Consider the following 14,125-nt stretch of genomic DNA (forward strand, 5'->3'; position numbering starts at 1 on the left):
TCTATTTCTGTGTTTATATATATATATATATATGTGTATACATATATATATATATGTCTCTCTCTTCTTATTTCTCTCCCTTGCTCCTGAAAAAAAAGGCACATTGAATAATAACTTCTTGACTTGACTTACTTAGAATTTCATTCTTCAAGGGTAGAGATACCAACAAGGGGAAATTGCCTTCTGGACTTGATTTGCACTAACAGAGAGGAATTGGTTGCTGAGGTAGAAGTAATAGGAACCCTGGGGAGAAGTGACTATTCAGTCTTAGAGAAGGAGAGTAAATCTTGGTATAGTCTAACATGCACTCTAGTTTTGGGGAGAAAATATAGATTTTAAAGGGTTTGAAGGAAAGAGGCAGGATCCCATGGATTAAATGTTACAGAGGAAGTCAATTTAGGAGGGATTAGAGATGCTAAAAAAATGAAATTCTGAAGATACCCATTTCAAATGAGGAGGAAGAAATGGTATTTGTCAGAAGAGAAATGGTGTGGATGCACATGGAACTCACTAACCAACTCAGATTTAAAAGGAAGTTCACAGAACATAAATAGACACATAGAAGACAGAAGGACAGAGTCCTCTAAAAAATATCAGGGACCCCAATGTTAGAATGAGCTGAAGTCAGAGAAGGTAGTGAAGGGTAGCAAAAAAAATTTTTAATATTTAAGCTTTATTAGGAGAAAATTCAAGTAACCTGGTCCAAATGAACTATTTATTTGGGGGCAGGTAGTATGATTAAGAAGATTTGAGCTCAAATCCTGACTCATAAACTTACTATGTGACTTCTGGTAAATTGTTTAATTTCTCTTCATCTCATTCTCCTCATCTGTAAAATGAGGGGATTGGATTCAATGGCTTCTGAGTGGTATTTGAAAAATCATGGAAAATGGGAGTGTTCTGTGTATTGCCTCCAGTGATTATTATCTATCTGTCTATAGGTTCTCTATACAGGCTTTCCCATGAGTGAGTTATTCTTAGATTGTGGGCACCTGGAGGGACAAAGGCCACCTCCCTTTCACCCATTCTGTAAAATACCATAAAATGATGGGCACTTACTCAAAAAGTACTGCTCTGATATTAACTAGCTCTGTGACCCTGGGCAAGTCACTTAACCCTGTTTGCCTTAGTTTCCTCATCTGTAAAACAAAATAGAGGAGGAGATGGTAAATCACTCCAGTATTTTTGCCAAGAAAACTCCAAATGGGGTCATGAAGAGTCAAACACCACTGAAACAATTGAACAACAACAAAACAAAAAATTCCTCTGATTTTGATTACAAGATTAACAGGCTTCCCTGATGATAAAACTGGCCCAAGGAAAGGTCCCTTCTGACCTAAATTAGGACACTCTGCTCTGACCCTTTAATTTTCAGGGAAGTTTACTGAATATTTGCCTAGGAAGGGGCAGGAGCAGCAGCACAGCATAGAAGGAGGGAAGGGGAGTGACTTCGTAATGAATGGGTATTCCGTGCAGTGGAGCAATAAGATAACTTGATTTAGTAAGGCATTTGATAGGTCATCTGATGAAATTTTACTTGCATAATTAATTCAAATTGACTTGGTTGGGAGTTTCCATCACTGGGTCAGCAAAGAGGCTGAGAAATTATAAATAAACCTTGATGAGAACAGTTGGAGACACAGAACCCCAGTTGTTGGGGTAAGCTAGCAATGAACCTTATTCCTTTTGGTCCAGGGAAGGGAACCAAAAAGTAGGCAGTACAGTTGTTTTTTCAAATGACAGGAGAAGAGAATGTGAGTTGAAACTACAGCAAAAATGGTATACATCAGACAGCTATATAACTAGGAACCAGAACTCTGTCCCAGAATACTAAGATTCAGAGGGACATACCTCTTCTCCCAATGGTCCTCTGATTCCCCTTTCCATTCCTACATTTGCCCTAGTGCCAGAATTCCTACTTACAATTCTGTCATTAACCACAAGGGAGAACTTTCAGAGTGAGGATCATTCAATAGCAAATAGGACCTTCTTCTTTGATGATCTTAAGAACCTAGAAAGAAAGAGATTTTGTATTGGGGAAATGAAATAAGACATATATAGAGATATGAGGAGAGCAAGGTGACTACTTTGGTTTCTCCTCCACTTTGGAATTCCATGCTACTTATAAAAACATAGGCAAAGGGGAGCCAAATTAGAGTCAGATCCTAGATAAAGAAGATACTTTTTTATAAGGAAGAAATTACTCAAAGTGATCTGCAAGCTGGCTCTAAGCTGACATTTACCCAAAAATTCAGAGTAATTTAAGGCCCAGTCAGAGCAACTTCCTAGCAGGAAGCAGAGGTCAGTGCCATCTTTCTGGCAAGAGACAGCAAGGACAAAGTGTCAGCTCAGGTCCCCTCATTTCTAGAAAGGTGAAGTCCACTAGGAATTGAGGGCAGGAAGCTAAGGAGAACAGCAAGTCAAACAGAGGGGAGGGTGACTAATGAGGAAAAATCAGAAGACCAGTACACTGGGTTGAGTTAAACTGAGTTAAACTGACACAGAGGGTGGGGATGTGACTGCCATTCACAATTAGTGAATGAGTGGAAAGGCGGTGAACTACTGTAATTATGAGCCTATGAAATGCAGGGGGAAAAAAGGTTTCTTTCATGTGAGGTGGGGGTGGGGAGTTAGAGAAAGAATACAGTTTGCTTTTTTTTTCCCCTTCAGCAAGGCTGGAAGATAAATGCAAAGTCCATTCCCAAGGCATCTGCTATCTAGTATAATCATGAAAATAAGCAGGTGCCCTGGGACTAAGACAAATTAGGTGGACAAAAAGAAACCTGACAGTGAATCTTAAAGGAGTTTAATATAATTGGTTTATCCTTCCTAGTCCTTGTATGCTTGGGTTTTCAGAACAGCCTGTTGTGTGTGGATGAAGGTGGCCATCCATGATGTTTTCTGGATGTGATTAAGTTGTTAGCTTCTGTGTTAGTCACTATCCTAGAATGAGATATCTTTAAAGGGGAAATGAGAGAGAGACAGAAAGACAGACAGACACAGAGACAGAGACAAACAGAGAGAGAGGGAGAGAAAAGAAGAAGAAGAAGAAGAAGAAGGAAGAAGGAAGAAGAAGAAGAAGAAGAAGAAGAAGAAGAAGAAGAAGAAGAAGAAGAAGAAGAAGAAGAAGAAGAAGAAGAAGAAGAAGAAGAAGAAGAAGAAGAAGAAGGAAGAAGGAAGAAGGAAGAAGAAGAAGAAGAAGAAAGAAGGAAGAAGAAGAAGAAGAAGAAGGAAGAAGGAAGAAGAAGAAGAAGAAGAAGGAAGAAGAAGAAGGAAGAAGGAAGAAGGAAGAAGAAGAAGAAGAAGAAGAAGAAGAAGAAGAAGAAGAAGAAGAAGAAGAAGAAGAAGAAGAAGAAGAAGAAGAAGAAGAAGAAGAAGAAGAAGAAGAAGAAGAAGAAGAAGAAGAAGAAGAAGAAGAAGAAGAAGAAGAAGAAGAAGAAGAAGAAGAAGAAGAAGAAGAAGAAGAAGAAGAAGGAGGAGGAGGAGGAGGAGGAGGAGGAGGAGGAGGAGGAGGAGGAGGAGGAGGAGGAAAAGGAGGAGGAGGAGGAGGAGGAGATAGATATTAGATATTGTTAATGTTGTTGAGTCATTTTTCAGTTGTGTCCAATTCTTAATAACACCATTTAATGTTTCTTTGGCAAAGATACTGGAGTGGTTTGCCATTTCCTTCTCCAAATCATCTTACAGATGAGGAAAGGGTTAAATATCTTGCCCAGGATCACATAACTAGAAAGTATCTGAGACAAGATTTGAACTCAGGAAGATGAATCTTCCTGATTCCAGGCCCTGGCATTCTATCCACTATGCCATCTAGCTGCCCAATGTGTGTATGTGTGTATGTGTGTGTGTGTGTGTGTGTGTGTGTGTGTGAGTGAGAGAGAGAGAGAGAGAGAGAGAGAGAGAGAGAGAGAGAGAGAGAGAGAGAGAGAGAGAAAGAAATCATATCATAGGCTGCACTGTTTTTTCACAAGCATGGTTTGTAGGGTGTGACATCTCATCTCTGCTTTGTTCTCAACTTGGTGCAACCTCTTATTAGAGTGCATGTTCTTGTAGGGTAAGAATAATTTTGATATCACTTTGTCTTTGTACCCTCAGTAACTTTCACATGACAGGTCATTAATAAATGTTGATTGGATTGAATTTATATCTAATCAGATAAAATGTAAAGCACTTTACAAACTTTGAATTGCTATATAAATAATAGCTACTATTAGTATTATTATATTTGAGCAAATGCAGTGGATATGTCATGTTAAGATTTCTTTGGTCTCAGGCATTTAATCCCTGAATAAGGAAGCTGAGGCTGGTGGATCTTTTGAGCTCAGGAGTCCTGAACTGCAATAGGACTAAAGCCAATCAGGTATATATGCTAAGTTGGTACTAATCCAGGGGTGGGAGTTGGGGAAGGCAAGAACTAGACTGGCTAAGGAGGGAAGAACAAGCCTAAATGAGAATCATTCTCATGAGTTAGCTGTCACAGCATTGGGGATAGGGAGACCTAGCCTCAATAAATGAATGAATGAATGAATGAATGAAACCAAGAGTGCACTGGAGAAAAATTGACTCCAAATTTCCAGGAAGTAACAGATATTTGAAGGGACTCTCATGCAGAAGAGAAATTAACCATGACTCCAGAGCACAGGGCAGAATTTGGCCTTAATCAAAAGAAGGACTTTCTAATATAATGTCAAACAATGGAATGGATTGTCTCCTAAGATTGTAAATTCATTATCCCTGCAAATGTTCAGTCAAAAGCTCTATGAACACCTGTCAGGGATACTAGAATTGATTTATGCATCAAGCAGGTAGTTGGACTAGATTACTTTTAACTCTAAGATTCTTTGAAACTGAGCTCTCTAAAGGTACAGTGCCACTAGGCAGGGAGAAGGTTCTAGAGGGAAAATGCATTATCTCGGCTTCCTTGGGTCCCTTGGAGGATTGAGTGTTAAAGGTCCCTGGTAGAACCCAGGGAGTCTACCCGATGGCCGCCATCACAAGTGACTGCAATGTCCTGCTTCACTCTGGGGAACACCACTCACCTGCTGGTCCAGATTCAACTCTATACCTGTGATTCTATGATCTTCCTTCATCAGAAAGGCAACTATAATCAGAGCAGAGAATAGACAGTCACTGCCTTGGGATGAATAAACATCCCCCAGCTATGCTCTTATGTGGACTCCCTTACCTGCTCAGAATTCTGAGCTGTTATTCCTGACCGCACTATCCTTCTGGACAGAGAAAACATGGTGGAGTAGAAATTCCAAACTGGGAGGCAGAAGATTCTGGGTTCAAAGCCCAGCTCGGCCACTAACAAGCTGTGTGACCTTGAACATACTGATTTACCTTTCTGGGCCTCTGCAGAGGCTCATCAGAGATCACTAAATACCAGAAAGGGTTTTTTTTTATCAAAAGCAGATCAGGCCAGACTAAGCTCAATTTCTTTTTTCACAGTTTAATGAGACTGGTAGATCTGGGGAACAGAATAGGTATAGTTTACCTAGATTTGAACCAAGTCTTCAACAAGGTCTCTCATGTTATTCTCCAAGATGAAGAGATTTGGGTTAGATAGATTCAGAATTTGTGGTTTTATCGAGACTCCCCAAAGTTGTAATTGATAGGTGGATGTCCACATGGAGTGAGATTTCTAATGGAGTACCACAAAGCCTATTCCTTGGCTTTCTAATATATGATATATATATATGTATTGTATGTGCAGTATATGTATATGTAATTATAGAATGGTGTAGTATATATTGTGTACAACATACATGTCTATAATTAATAGTATAATATATGATAATGTTGCGTGTTACTATAACATGAAATACATATACTATATGATACGTGCACACTATGGTGTGCGATATGATATATTACACACATATGATATAGTATGCATACACTAATGTTACATGCATGTATAGGTATACATGTCATAAAATTTGTAGATGACCCCAAATCAGAGGAATATTTAATATACTAGATGACAGAATGAAAAGTTCAAAAAATTTCATCTCATAATAATAGAAATAAATGTAAATCTTCCATTCGAATGAAAAAATTTAACTGCACAAGTTCATAACTGGAGAAATGACAAGAATGGGTTGGCTGAGATGACCTCTGACGTTCCTTCCATTGCTTGGACTCTATAAGAATTCTAAATGAGGTCGGGTTCTCTGGCTCTCCTCAATCTCTGTAATTGCTCCATTGGTTCTCTGCCCCACCACTCTCACTGCCCTTGTCCAAGTCTGCTGTTTTTCTCCATCGCCTGAAAAGTGCTAGCTATGAATTATACAGAAACAAGAGGGTTGTAAAAACCAGGTGCAGGTAAGAGAGCAAGGCCACACCAGCTGTTTAGAATCTGGCACCAACATCCCTCAGGCCCTGCAGTGAGCAGCCCCAGGGAAGGGGGAAAAAACACAGGCATCTATTTTTAGGGAGAAAAGGAAAAAAGTCCCTAGGCATGGAGCAGAAAGTTTTCCTAGCAGTAGAAATGCAAATCTGACTTTAGCAAAAAAACAAACAAAAAAAAACTGCTGGGTCAGGTCCATGGAAGGTTTTTCTGTTTTCTTTGGCCCTGGATGCTTCATCATGGCCTCTGGCTTACCCCAATAATGAGCTCACTGTGCTAAGTAAGGCCTCCACGTCTAGTGAATAACCGTGAAGCGGAATACTGGCTCCCTGAATTAAGACTCCCTGGCCCCAGAGGCATGCGATTCTCCCCTAGCTAACAGCCCTTCCTCATCTCCAAGCCCCCCATCCACTTGTAGAGGGTCGGTCTGATGCTATAGTGAGATGCCCTGCACGGCAGCATCCATACATTTATGCAGAAATACGTGCTAGGGTTCTTGTTCAGGGAAGTGGCCCATTTGAGTGAGGATATAGTCAGGAGGCTGACAGCCAGGTGTCATCTGTGTGGAGGAAGCGCTTCCTCCATCCCTTCTGTGTGAGTAGCTACTGAATACCACCACGCTTGCTGGGGCTGCGGTAGGGAAATCTGGGCAGCTGCTTCTTCCCAGTGCTCCGCTGGGGTCACTCCGTAATTCCCCCACCACCTCCGGCCTTACTTTCATCACTTGGCAAAAGGGAGAGCTGAGGCACCAACGTTTCTGCTGCTCAGCTATAACAAAGGCCGTTTTAGCTGAGGGGGCCAGAACAAGAGTCAAGCCGGCCTCTTGCCTATAGCCTCCCCTTGATTTATTCCATTCAACTGGCTACAAATTTCTTGAGAGGATGAGTGAGAAAACTAGAGAGAATAAGAATCAATAGGGGGTGCTTGGAGTCAGGAAATATGGATTCAAATCAACTCCCAGACACTTTATAGCTATGTGATACTGAGTATATCTCTTGATCTCTCTTTGCCTCAGTTTCTTCACGTGTAAAATTAGAGGTTTGGATTCAAAAGCTTGGAAGATCCCTTCAACTTTAAATCTATGATCTTCTGTCTTTTGCTTTCCTTATTTCTCAGACCACTTCCTACCTCCTAAAAAAAAAAAATCCACAAAAAACCCAACTATCAGACAGTGGTGAAATTGAAAGAATGTTAGCCTTGGAATCATGAGACTCAGGTTCTAATTCTGTTGCTACTGAAATTTATTAAAGCTGAGACCAGAAGCAAGTCACTTACTCAAGGTTCTCAAAGCTGAGTTTCCTCACTGTAAAAGCTAGAGTAACCTCGTACCCCCATGGGATTATTAGGAAGCTCTGAGATATTATACAAAAATTCTCCATGAATCTCAAACCATTAGATAAATGTCAACTATGCCATGCACATGCACGTGGGTGCACACACATGCGCGTAAGAGGCATCATCTGAGACCTCCGTGCCATTCTACATCGAAGGTAAGGCAATGAGTTTCATAAGAGAAACACCAGGGGGATATTAGAAAGAATTGCTCGAGGGTGGACAGCAAGACATCACAATGCGTTCTCCAGGACAGCTCTGGGAGGGTGGCCCCCTCTCTTGCTGGGCCACTTAGGGTCCAAAAGCTCATTTGATCTACAAACAGTTTCATCAGTCCAAAGCGTGTTCTCCGCCTGTTCATTTAAAGAACATTTCTCTAAGTGCCTGCATACGTAGCACAGGATGAGATGCTTTGGGGGCTGGTGGTGAAAATTCCACAGGATCCTTCTGATAGAAAGCTGCTGGTCAGTTTTGTTCCTTTTTTCTTTTTTTTAACCCTCACTTTCTGTCTTAGTAACAATTCAAAGACAGAAGGACAAGGGCTAGGAAATTGGTAGTGACTTGCCCAGGGTCGCATAGCTAAGAAGTGTCAGAGTTCAGGTTTGAACAAAAGTGCTCCTGAATCCAGGTCTGGAGCTCTGTCCTCTGTGCTAACTAGCTGCTTCTGTCTGTCTCTCTTAAAAATCACCAGTATGGAGCCTAAGTGATTGTGGTCCTCTCCTCACATCCTTCCGCCAGTTTACTTCAGTGGAGGCAGATTTTACTTTACTCTACTTAGTGTAAGCTGTCCTAGTCAAACTGTACAATGAGTTATTCCCTGATTCTTTCCTGCTATTTTCCCACCTCTGAACATTTGCACAGGCCATCTTCTGTGCTGTAACACTCCTCCTCTCTTCCTATTAAAAGTCTTTTCTTCCATCAGTAATTTGTTCAGGAGTTACCTTTTCCATAAAGCATTCTTCTTTCCCTAGCTGAAAGTATGCTCTCCCTAAAATATTCTTTTTTTTTAAGCCCTTACCTTCCATCTTGGAATCAATAGTGTGTATTGGTTCCAAGGCAGAAGAGTGATAAGGGCAGGCAATGGGGTCAAGTGGCTTGCCCAGGGTCACACTACTGGGAAGTGTTTGAGGTCAGATTTGAACCCAGGACCTCTCATCTCTAGGTTTGATTCTCAATCCACTGAGCTACCCAGCTGCCCCCTCCCTAAAATATTCTTTTTTTTTTAAACCCTTACCTTCTGTCCTGGAGTCAATACTGTGTATTGGCTCCAAGGCAGAAGAGTGGTAAGGGCTAGGCAATGGGGGTCAAGTGACTTGCCCAGGGTCACACAGCTGGGAAGTGTCTGAGGCCAGATTTGAACCTAGGACCTCCCATCTCTAGGTCTGACTCTCAATCCACTGAGCTACTCAGCTGCCCCCGCCCTAAAATATTCTTAATGGAATATCTATATCTCTTCCTTTTACCCTCTCATGCTTTACCTTGTAGCCTATGTTTTTTTTTATTTTATTTTATTATCATCATAACACACTTCCATATTGGTCACTGTTATAAAAGCACACTCATATAAAGTCAAAACCCCCAAATAAAACCACAAATACACTGATGTGAAAGATAGTATGTTTTGATCTGCATCCATCTGACTCCAAAAGTTCTTTCTCTGGAGGTGGATAACATTCCCCATCATAAGTCTTTCAGGATTGTCCCAACTCATTGCATTGCTGAGAGTAGTCAAGGTTTCACAGTTGATCACCATACAATATTGCTACTACTGTATACAATTTTCACCTGTTTCTGTTTATTTTGCTCTGCATAAGTTTATGCAGACTTTTCTAGCTTTTTCTGAAATCATCTTGCTTATCATTTCTTATATTGCAATAGTATTCCATCACCAACACGTTTCATAATTTGCTCAGTCATACCCCCTCAATTTCCAATTTTTTGCCACCACAAAAAGGGCTGCTCTAAATATTTTTATACCTATAAGTCCTTTTCCCTTTTTTATTATCTCTTTGGGGTACAAACTCAGGAATGATATTACCAAATCAAAGGGTATGCACAACTTTATAGCTCTTTAGGCATAATCCCAAATTACACACCAGAATGGTTGGATCAATTCACAACTCCACCAATAATGCATTAGTGTTCCAGTTTTGACACATCCCCTCCAGCATTTATCACTTTCCTTTATTGTCATTTTGGCTTATCTGATAGTTATGAGGTGGTACTTTGTATCCTATTTAACACATGACATTCCATACTAGTAAATTAAAACAAACTACATTGTTTTTCTCCTTTGAATCCTCAGCACCCATCCCAGCACTTTACATGCAATAAGCAATTAGTAAATTTCATAGCTATTGGCTTGTTTCTACCACGTTTGTTGACATACACACACACATATATATATTTGTTTGTTTTGCATCACTTTTATTTCCAAATGTATATCTACCCTTATTCTTACCCAGGAAGCCATTTTTATAACAAAGAATAAAAATTCAGAGGGTAAATCAGCTTAACAAAACCAAGCAACACAAATATCTGAATCTGACAGCATTTGGAATATTCTACTTCCATAGCTTCCCACCTCTGCAAAGAAGGAAGAGGTATATTTTCTCAACTCTTTTCTAGGGTTATCTTGGTCATTATAGTTATATGGTCTTTGGTTGCAGCTTTTTGGTTTTTTTTTCTGCCTAGATTGTTGTAGTCATTCCCTATATTTTTCTGATTCTGCTTTCTTCCCTCCATAGTCCTTCGTATAATTCTTTTGCATCTCTGAATTCTTTATATTTACCATTTTTTCCTGTGCCATGGTATTACACTAAATTCATGGGTCCCAGGTTGTTTAGCCCTTCCCTAACTGATGGGAATCTACTTTGCTTCCAATTCTTTGCTGCCACTCAGGTTGACATGTTGATTTAAGTGATTTAGGGGGATGGAAGGTCATGAATCTCCTGACTACTATTCCCTGGGGTCTTTCTCCAGCAAAACTGCTACTCTCCCATGTCCTTTCTTCTTTAATTGCTGTCTTCCCAGTCAACTTCTGATTCTTTGTAAATTAAACTTCTTAAGTGTTCCCATTTAGATGTGAAATGATGCCAAGAAGAAACTTCTGACCACACAAAATGGGATAAATGACAACATTCATAACTAGGAAGAAGAATGAGATAGATCATAGGAATAGAGAAGAACTGTAACACAGATCCAGGTCCTTGAGCACCTTAAAGTGGAGCGGAGACAAGCAAGATGCATACCCATTAAACAGCCATGGAACTATTTCAAAGCATCAGATGTACATATGAATGGAAGTAGGGTATAAATTGTCAGCATGACCAAAAAATAATGGAATTGGGTGGGGCAAAAGATAACAATAACTAACATTTATGTCATTCGTACCATAAGATTCGCAAAACACTTCATGAAAATTTGCTCACTTGATCTTTACAACAACCTTTGGAAGAGGATGCTATTTTTATTATCCCCAATTTATAAATGAGGAAATTAAGGAGAGATGAAGTAACTTGCCCAAGGTCATACAGCTAGTAAGTATCTAGAGCCAAATTGGAATTCAAGACTTCCTAACTCCAGATTCAACTGTTCTATGCAATGGGAAAACATACAAGTATTAAACTTTGGGAAGGCTTCATGAGGAAAGTGCCCAGCTAGATTTTTTCAAGGAAATGTAGGTTTTGCAAAAAAAAAAATATTGTTAAAAAATAACAAAATGGCAAAAGGGAGAGTACTGAGTGAACCTATGTGCCTTGCTAACTTCTAAAGTTAGCACTATTATACGAGATCTTTCACCTAAAAGTGAACAGAGGAGCTCAAATGGAGGATGTGGAGAATTTTCTCTAGTCTAACTAGAGATTAACTACTTTTAGTCATCTGCCTGACTAAATGCTAAATCCTATGAATCATCTACCTGACCTTATTCTCCTTCCAAAGTAGATAGGCACCTGCCTCATTAGTGCTTCAAGACATGTAGATATGGGTGGAAGTGTGATGTGGTCATGTACTACACCTCAGCCCAATGTATCTTGGCCATGTAATCCACATTTCTCTCTTCCTTTTTCCCATTTCTATTTCTCTAGGCACATGTGAAAGAGCTCAGACAAGAGAGACAGACAGACAGACAGAGACAGAGACACAGAGACAGAGATAGAGACAGAGAGAAACACAAGGAAGCTGATTCCATTGAAAACATATTTGGGTCCTGGCTATTCATGAATTTTTATTATTTATGTGTAGCTCTTCCTGGAAGCAGAGGATAGACTAGCTAGCCTAGTGCAGTCCTTTCTAACTCAAAATGTTGGTGCTTTCTCCTGCACACTGGCATTTTCCCTCATGCCAATGGCACTGAAGAACTAACTTCTACCTCCCTTCCCTGCTCATCAGTTGTCAGAGCAGCAAGCAGAGGCTGAGATCTCCTTAGCAAGCAGGGGCGCCAAGGGCAGAGACTATGTCCTCTGTCTGTTCCCTACAGCACTTCCTGACATGTTCAGTCAATGGGTAATCCATCCATCAGTCTCAGCTCATGCCCACTCCACCCCTCCACAGAGAAATGAATGGTTATTCCAGAGTCTCTTCAATAATTGAGTAAATCCCCTTTGATTCACCACAAGGTCAGCTTCCCAGAGAAGATACTTGGGAAAATCACTAATTCTTTCCCACACTCACTGGCTACTGATCATAGGACTAATGGATCCATAAATGGAAAAAATGACCAGCCAGCTTTCCTTCCCAAAGGGGTGAGGAGAAGAGAATGGAAAGGACACTGACTTTAGAATCAGATGATCTTGGTTCAAATACTACCTCTAATGCGTACTGCTTATATGTTTGGGAGCAAATCACTAAACTTTCCTGGACTTCATTTCCTCATCAGTAAACTGAGGGGATGGAACCTGAGAGCTCCTGAGATCTCTTCCAACTCTACACCTATGGGCATATATATGATCCTTCCTTGGGAACTCCCCAGGAGGACATCAGGCTCTTTGGGATTTTGAACAAGTCATTTCCTCTTTCTAGACCTCGTTTTCCCCATCTATAAAATGACAAGATTGGGCTAGACAATTCTTAAAGTTCCTTATTGTTCTGATGATCTGTAACTGACCCCTATCCCAACAGACATCATACAACAATGGCTGGAGCCCCTCAACATCCCATCCAGTAACCTGGTCTCCTGGGAATGTTCCCAGTCTGCTCCGAGGTGGTCTGAATGGCTAAATTGTAAGGAACTATTTCTGAATGACAGCTGATTGGCATGCTTAGCTCCCCATTCGTTCAGAGATTTCCCTTGTTTTTACCTGTTGCTGCCACCGGCTCTCTTATATCTGTTCAGTTTTCCCGCCAGCCATCTTTTCCCAGGCTTAAGGTGTGATCTAAGCCTTTTGCTGTTCACAGATTCTTCTCGATGTTCATCCACAGTTCTGCCAAAGGGAGAAGAGAGGCCTCAGGGCCCTCCTTTGCAGTGCTCAGAGTGGAGTGTTGGTGATTGGCTCCATTCTGTGCCCATACCTCTCCCTAGATCGCTCTCCTTTAAAAACAAAAACAAAAAAAGCACACACCTGTAGTCTTATATTTCTCAGTCTGTACCCTACTGCTCATTTTAAAAAACATCTCCTCTCTGTGGATATTACTGTCCATGTCCTTCCAAGCCCACTACCTCTACCCCATGGAAACATGTTCCTTCTAACCTGGAAACAGCCAAGGCACACAGTAGAGTTGCAGCTTTTATCCAGAACTGAGAAGACAAGGTTGCCTCGCCAGTAAAACCATACACGGGCTGAACAGAGGCAGACACCAAGTCCACCCCAATGCCGAACATGAACACCCCGGGCTGACATTCACAGAAGGAATACGTGCCCTGGAGTACAAGTGTACTTATTAGTGAAAGAGACGTCCCAATGGCGCAACAAATTGTGTGAAATTGAATCATTTTCCCAATGACTTCCACTGTAATCTCTGAGATGTGCTCCCAAAGAAAGATGGGGGAAAAAAAGAAAAAAAGAAACGATGTTTGGCCCCAAGCAAAAATCGGCTGCTGTGCTAGAGATGGGAATTCGCTACAGTGATGGCAGTTGGGGCTGGGGTAAACAACATATATCTTATCCCTCTGCTTGGGTCTGGGTTCTCTGATACCTGGTAAGCCAGGATCCCTCGTAAAAGGAATTCTTAGTCTGGGGTCCCATATATTCCTAGGGATCCATTAATTTTGATAGGAAAAAAATTACACCTTTATTTTCACTAAACTATAACTGAAATTTGGCATTTCCTTCAATTATTTTAATAAATCCTAAAAAGAAAAGGTCCATAAACTTCATCAGCCTGGCAAAGGGACCCATGACCCAAAGAAGGTTAAGAAGCCTGGGCCTAGAGAAAAATCTGCAGTCTGAGTGTCACACATGAGATAAAACATCATCAGAGGCTCCAGATGCTATCCCATCA

The 14,125-nt window shown here is 40.8% G+C and overlaps 1 protein-coding gene across 4 annotated transcripts in view; it reads right to left on the reverse strand.

The window, feature by feature from the left end:
* Nucleotides 1–14,125, reverse strand: part of GRIK4 (glutamate ionotropic receptor kainate type subunit 4) — a 787,563-nt gene that overhangs the window by 668,168 nt on the left and 105,270 nt on the right. For 3 of the 4 annotated variants that reach the window (XM_056794214.1, XM_056794211.1, XM_056794212.1), the window contains one exon: nt 12,985–13,214. The exons of the other annotated variant lie outside the window; for it this stretch is intronic. The gene's annotated coding sequence lies outside the window, so the exon portion shown is untranslated. The remainder of the gene's footprint in view (nt 1–12,984; nt 13,215–14,125) is intronic. 4 annotated transcript variants of the gene reach the window in all.

The sequence above is a fragment of the Monodelphis domestica genome, chromosome 4, assembly GCF_027887165.1.
Source record: "Monodelphis domestica isolate mMonDom1 chromosome 4, mMonDom1.pri, whole genome shotgun sequence".
Classification (NCBI taxonomy): Eukaryota; Metazoa; Chordata; class Mammalia; order Didelphimorphia; family Didelphidae; genus Monodelphis; species Monodelphis domestica.